Genomic DNA, 6,698 nt, shown 5'->3' on the forward strand with positions numbered 1-6,698 from the left:
TTCTTTGAGCACCTCTCGCTGATCTTTAATCAGTGTCTCCGGCTTAGCTACTTCCCATCGTCCTGGAAGTCAGCGAAAGTCATCCCCATCCGGAAGCCTGGGAAGGATCCTTCCTCCCCAAAAGTTATCGACCCATCAGCCTTCTCTCAGGGTTATCCAAGCTATTCGAAAAAGCTATTCATCATCGGTTACTTGAGTCTGCCGAAAATCTCAACATCTTGCTCGAGGAACAGTTTGGTTTCCGACGCGGTCGGTCAACTGTACACCAACTGACCCGAGTTACCAACGTCCTCAGACGGAACAAGTTTGTCTCGAAAACATCCGCCATGGCCTTACTCGATGTCGAGAAGGCATTTGACCATGTATGGCATGATGGCCTGGTGTACAAACTACAACGCTACAATCTTCCCAGCTACCTGGTGAAAATCATCAACAATTACCTGTCGGCAAGGACATTCCGGGTCTCAATCAGCGGAGCGAGTTCCAATGCGCACAACATCGTCGCAGGCGTCCCCCAGGGCAGTATCCTCGGGCCCCTGCTTTTCAATCTGTTCACCTCCGACATGCCAGAATCTCCAGAAGGCGGCATTCTGTCTCTGTTCGCAGATGACACCTCCATCGTCTACAACGGTAGAGCAAAACTCCAACGAGGCCTGGATGCCCTGACAGAGTACCTCACCAGCTGGAAGATCTGTATCAACGCGGCGAAGACCCAGGTCATCATTTTCCCCCACTCCAAATCCCCTAAACTTGTTCCGCCTGGGGACTGTAAAATCATCCTCAATGGCACGACTGTGAAATGGGCCAATGAGGCCGACTACCTTGGCTTGACACTCGACAGCAAGCTTATTTTCAGGCAGCAGGTTGACAAAACGGTGACAAAGTGTAATGTCTTGTTGAAACTACTGTACCCTTTGATCAACCGCCGGTCGTCATTGTCCCTGAAAAATAAGCTTGCTGTCTACAAGCAAATCATCCTCCCTGTGATCGAATATGGCATACCGGTCTGGGAGAGCTGCGCTAAAACCCACCACCTCAAACTTCAACGGGTCCAAAACAAATTCCTGAGGATGATCCTCAATACCCTCCCAGGACAAGAACATCCGAGGTCCACCGTCTGACCGGAATAAAAACCTTACATGAACGCTTTGGTGAGTGTTAAAAAAAAGTTTAGGGTCCGTTGCTTGCATTCGGATCAGGCTCCAATTAGGGCGCTAGTTCCAATCTAGGTTATCAAATTTTTATTGTAAATATTAGTGTACATAGTAGTTAGGTTATCAAATTTAAAAAAAACACACCAGCGCCTCCTAAAGGCCGTCATGATATATCATATTAACACTTAAATAACAATGTAAACATAAAAATTTAAAATTGAAGTTGGAGGGCCAAGCCGGCCGAGCACTGTACATGTAGAAAAATAATAATTGTAGAACAGAAAATGATTAAATAAAGAAGAATTTTACTACTACTAGCCTGAGGAAAGCGTTCGGTGGTAGGTACACAAGTAGCACCGATACGATTACCAGCGGTTACTGCCAACAAAATGGTGGAAACGAGCAAGGTGAAAGTCATATGGTCGGGGTGTCCGTTGAGACTCACCCCTCGATTCACCATACAGATGAAGCGATGCTTCAAATGCACGGCGTTTGAACACCACGCGCCAAACTGCGAAGGCCCGGGCAGATCCGGGCTATGTAGGAAATGCGGTGAAGAAGGACACAATGCTAGGGACTGCACGAAGCTTGGCATGAAGCGACCAAGATGCCTGCTCTGCAAACCGGAGGACGGATGTGACCATATGACCGGTGGCTTCAATGCCCTGCATACAAAAAGACTATGGCAGGCCGGGATTAATGGAGAGCATCCAGTTAAATATCAATTATTGCGACACCGAACAGATTCTGTTGTGGCTGTCGACAACAGATGCAATGTGTGACGTAGCTATATTCGCTGAGCCGTTTCGGATCCCTTCTGACAACGGTAACTGGGTAGCGGATTCATCGGAGATCGCAGCTATCCAAGTGATGGACAAATTTTATATTCCAGAGGTAGTATGCACTTCAAGCAAAGGTTTCTTAATCGCCTAAATCAGCGGTTTTCAACCTGGGGTACATGTACCCCTGGGGGTACCTTCGCTGGCCTCAGGGGGTACCTCGGATAAAAATGTGTAATGGCAGATGTATTACAGTTCCAATCAAAACGTTGAATGAACATATTTTAAAAATATTTAATCTACATAATTAATCTACAAAATAAATGTTGAATAAAATGTTAAGAATATGGTTCTGAACTAAAATCTAGAGCCTAAAGAATCGGTAGCCGTGATTTAAGAGACGTGAGGGCTTTGTCCGAAAAGTTCAGTTGCTTCTTTGCTAGAGCCTGCTTTCAAGAAGTTCGGAAGCCTCCTTCCAAGAGTCTCGGAAGCCTCCTTCCAAGAGTCTCGGAAGCCTCCTTCCAAGAGGCTCGGAAGCCTCCTTCCAAGAGGCTCGGAAGCCTCCTTCCAAGAGGCTCGGAAGCCTCCTTCCAAGAGGCTCGGAAGCCTCCTTCCAAGAGGCTCGGAAGCCTCCTTCCAAGAGGCTCAGAAGCCTCCTTCCAAGAGGCTCCGAAGCCTCCTTCCAAGAGGCTCAGAAGCCTCCTTCCAAGAGGCTCAGAAGCCTCCTTCCAAGAGGCTCAGAAGCCTCCTTCCAAGAGGCTCAGGCCTCCTTCCAAGAGGCTCAGAAGCCTCCTTCCAAGAGGCTCAGGAAGCCTCCTTCCAAGAGGCTCAGGAAGCCTCCTTCCAAGAGGCTCAGGCCTCCTTCCAAGAGGCTCAGGCCTCCTTCCAAGAGGCTCAGAAGCCTCCTTCCAAGAGGCCTCAGAAGCCTCCTTCCAAGAGGCCTCAGAAGCCTCCTTACAAGAGGCTCAGAAGCCTCCTTCCAAGAGGCTCAGGAAGCCTCCTTCCAAGAGGCTCAGAGCCTCCTTCCAAGAGGCTCAGAAGCCTCCTTCCAAGAGGCTCAGCCTCCTTCCAAGAGGCTCAGAAGCCTCCTTCCAAGAGGCTCAGAAGCCTCCTTCCAAGAGGCTCAGAAGCCTCCTTCCAAGAGGCTCAGAAGCCTCCTTCCAAGAGGCTAGGAAGGCTCCTTCCAAGAGGCTCAGGCCTTCTTCCAAGAGGCCCGAAAGCCTCCTTCCAAGAGGCTCGGAAGCCACCTTCCAAGAGGCTCGGAAGCCTCCTTCCAAGAGGCTCGGAAGCCTCCTTCCAAGAGGCTCGGAAGCCTCCTTCCAAGAGGCTCGGAAGCCTCCTTCCAAGAGGCTCGGAAGCCTCCTTCCAAGAGACCCTCCCTTCAAGAGGCTTCTTTGGCTTCATTCAAGAGGCTCTGAAGCCTCCTTTCAAGAGGTTCGAAAGGCTCTTTTCAAAAAAATCGGAAGCCTTGTTACAAGAATCTCGGAAGCCTCGTTTCAAAAAAATCTCAGAAGCCTTCTTTCGCGAGTCTCAAAAGCCTTCTTTCAAGAAATTCGATTTTGCTTGTTCAAGAGGCTCGAAAACTTTATGTATAATTTGAATTGGAAAGTTTCATGTAATAACGAAAATTACAAACAATTTTCAAAATAAAAACCATATGAATAATGGAGAGCCATATATCCCGTTAGATTTCAGGTCTATATTTCATATATCTTGTTAGCTACGCTTATTTTCATTGCGGCTATAAAAATGGGGGGTACCTCAATGAATGCAAAAGTTCGAAGGGGTACCTCTCAAGAGAAAGGTTGAGAACCGCTGGCCTAAATGAACGCTGCTACGCACACCCAAAGTGGACTCCGGAGCAGTATAACCGCGCTACAAACACTGACGAAGACCAGCTTACGGCAGAGAGATGTGTAAGACAGTTGACAAAAAAACTGCTCCTTTATTTTTTACAATTTTAAACATTCAAATAAAATTCATTCAGTGAGTGCAACTAATAGATGGATATTTGAGTTTTCTAAATGTCACTTCGATCTGTCAAAATAATACACGCCGGGGCCACGCGGGCGCGCGCACAGCAAATACACCGGCGTGTAATACACTTGAGACACTTTCAGGAGGTAAGGACTGAAATGGTCAGAGAGGAGCGAAAGATAGTTTTACGTAAAGCTAGAGATGCTTTTAAAAGGGAGATCAAAATAAGCAAGTCCAACTGCTTCAAGGTGTTGTGCCGAGAATTGCGCTGATCCTTGGAGCAACGCTTATCGTGTTGTAACAGCGAAGATCAGTGGTCCAGCGAGGCCAGCGGACATGTGTCCAGACAAGCTGAAGAACATCGTGGACGGTATTTTCCCGCAGCATGCTTCTACGATGTGGCCGTCTACACCGTACGAAAATTAAGACCGAGCAACCGCTAAAGGTATGCAAGTCTCCATTGACGAACTGTCATTAGTGGCGAACGGTTTAAAGCTGAAGTTACTTTCCTGATACGTAGAAGATCCAGTTTGCTGCTGCCAACCCTAGTAGCACAATTTATATCTATTTTGTTGCAGCAACTTCAATGTGACTTAATTTGGTTGCATATGAGTCATAGTGTCTGATATATGACAAATGTGTTACTCAGGAAAATCAGGAAATCGCCAGGGAATCCAGCATCGTATAGGCCCATATGCCTGCTGGATACACTGGGGAAGCTTCTGGAAAGGATCCCGAATAGCACACTTGTCGTATACCAGTTACTGTGACTTTTATGCAACCAAATCCAGTCACATTGGAGTTGCTGTAACAAAATCGATCGGAATTGTGCTACTAGGAATGCAATCAGTACGGTCGTTGAAGTTGCAAAGAGAACGTTCAAGAAGAAGAGGTGCGGCAACCGGTTCTGCGCAGTAGTAACGATTGACGTCAAAAACGCGTTGAACAATGCCAGCTGGGATGCCATTGCCATTGAGCTACACGGAATGCAGGTGGTCCCTGGCTACTTGTGTAGAATCCTTAAAAGCATGTTCCAGAACCGGATTCTGGTTTTCGAAACGAATTCGAGGCAGAAGTCGATTAGGGTAACGACGGGCGTTTCGCAAGGCCCCATACTCGGCGCAACGCTGTGGAACGTTATGTCAACAGGATGCTAAAGTTGAAGTTGCTCAAAGGCTGAAGATCTTCAGTTTCACGGATAATGTCGTCCGGAGAGTCGATGGAAAAAAGTCAGAAGGCTAGCAAGAATCATGCCGAACGTCAGCGATTCGTAGGCAGCAATACCATAGCAGCACACTTATCCTAAAAAGGTTACTACAGCTAATATGTGACCAGATTCAGTCACAATCAAGTTGCTGCAACCATTTTAGTTCGATTTGTGCCGCTTCTGGGCGTCTTCTGGCGACAGTGTGCAAATGTGTCACGATGAAGGTACGTGGAATGCTTTAGGTAGAGTCGTGTCCCAAATACTGTGAGAGCTACAGCGTAGATGGAGAAGGGACCAGCGAATGAGTGTCGGCCTCGGGTCGTCGAAGCGCTGGTGAATCGGAAATCTTCTGCCAACTAGTATCGTCGGAACAACCTCGGAACTCGAACAGTCAATCTGCTGAAGAAAGAAGAAAGAACAAGGTACTTTGGGTATGTCGGACCACCTCTGCAACCCAAAGACGTAGTCGGCGCAATGCGCAAAAGCGTCCCCTGCGATAGCCGCCGCCATCAGAGCGGAAGTTTCGGAATTCGACTCACTATCATTAAAAATGAAACATCCTAAAATTTGAGTAAAAGATGATCAGAGTTTGCAGAAATCGCTCTCAATAGCTAACGAACAACGATAAAAGAGAGGGAAAAATCTCTTCGAATCATAACAAGCCATGAAAACAAGTCTATCGCACTATGTTTCGGATCTTGTTTTCTTTTTAAACACCCAAATGAGTGCTATAATGAATATTATGTAACCCATTTGAGTTGCATAATGTTCATTAACGCATCCATTTCGTTGGTATGGAAAAGTAAACCTTTTTATCAGTCAAACTCGAATTGTAAACCAGGTATTATGATCCGGAATTGCAAAAAAAAAATTTATCATGGGGTTCTTCCTAGCTTCTCTAATCAGTTCATTATCGTAACAGCTTCCGAAAAACGATGATGATTGAAATGAAATTAGGGATCTGTTTAGTGTAAAATACACTCATATATTGTTTCCACTTGTTAAATTATAAAACGACGGAGGATTTCTATTTTATCTCAAAATCACTATTTTTACATTTACTTACATTATCATTTCGAATTAAAATGATTTCAAAAGCTATGGTTCCGATACTAAAATACAAATCATGACTTCGTGCAGTGCATTTTCATCACATCATGTTAGGCATGCAGTCAGGCCAGACGTTTCAAACCACCCCGAACAAATTTGAACGATTCGAATTTAGTCACCCATACGGTTGAGGGATTAGCGTGTCCAGCGATGCTCCCCAAGCTCCATCATCATCGGTCTCACAATGACAACAGCCGTCCAACAGAAGAGAATGCGGTAGGTACCAGCCGTCGCTCCATTTACCACCAGAGGTCATTTCCTGGTTGGGATTGTGGCAACCACGAGGACGCGCCGACGATGATAGTGGCTGACGATGCGATGCTGGATGTTGGGATTGTCCCCGCCAACGGGGATCAAACTGATTGACTGCGCGGCTGACGCAATTTGTCTCGTCCGGAATACCTTTATGATGATGATGGCCGTCTGGGTGGAAGGCACTACACAATACGGGCTCGATTGCCAGACGAAACT

The sequence above is a fragment of the Armigeres subalbatus genome, chromosome 3 (genome assembly GCF_024139115.2).
Source record: "Armigeres subalbatus isolate Guangzhou_Male chromosome 3, GZ_Asu_2, whole genome shotgun sequence".
Taxonomy (NCBI): domain Eukaryota; kingdom Metazoa; phylum Arthropoda; class Insecta; order Diptera; family Culicidae; genus Armigeres; species Armigeres subalbatus.